Source organism: Capsicum annuum, unplaced genomic scaffold, assembly GCF_002878395.1.
Source record: "Capsicum annuum cultivar UCD-10X-F1 unplaced genomic scaffold, UCD10Xv1.1 ctg44989, whole genome shotgun sequence".
Classification (NCBI taxonomy): Eukaryota; Viridiplantae; Streptophyta; class Magnoliopsida; order Solanales; family Solanaceae; genus Capsicum; species Capsicum annuum.
In genome coordinates, this window is record NW_025852465.1 from 1 (window position 1) to 824 (window position 824).

An 824-nucleotide genomic window follows, 5' to 3' on the forward strand; every position below is an offset into this window, starting at 1 on the left:
TTCCGATCTAAACGGGGGTGATGATGATGCTGGGGATGGTGATGCTGGTGATGATGCTGGTGATGATGATGGGGATGATGATGGGGATGATGGTGATGATGATGATGGTGATGATGATGGTGCTGATGACGATGGTGATAAGGCTGCTGATGGCGATGATGGTGGTGATGATGATGGGGACGATGATGATGGTGATGATGATGAGGGGATGATGATGATGGTGATGATGATAATGGTGATGCTGCTGCTGCTGATGATGATGAAGATGATGCTGGTGATGATGAAACTAGAGATGGTGATGAAACTAGTGATGGTGATGATGGTGATGATGATGGGGATGATGATGATGGTGATAATAATGATGATGGTGATGATGGTGTGGTGATGATGATGATGGGGATGATAATAGTGATGATGATGGTGATATGATGGGGATGATGATCATCGCCATGATGACACTGGTGATGATGATGCTGGTGATGATGATGCTGGTGATGATGATGTTGGTGATGATGATGCTGGTGATAATGATGATAGGGATGGCGATGATGGTGATGATGATGGGATGATGATGATGGTGATGATGATGATGATGGTGATTATGCTGGTGATGATGGTGATGATGATGGTGATGATTATGCTGGTGATGGCAATGATGATGATGCTGGTGATGCTGATGATGGTGATGATGATGAGGATGATGGAAATGATGATGGTGATGATGCTGGTGATGATGCTAGTGATGGTGATGATGGTGATGATGGTGATGCTGGTGATGGTGATGCTGGTGATGGTGATGATGATGATGATGGGAATGATGATGA

At 44.7% G+C, this 824-nt stretch overlaps 1 pseudogene; it reads right to left on the reverse strand.

Annotated features, from left to right (window-relative positions):
- Positions 1–13: 13 nt before the first annotated feature.
- Positions 14–673, reverse strand: LOC124892230 (annotated as a pseudogene).
- Positions 674–824: the final 151 nt, after the last annotated feature.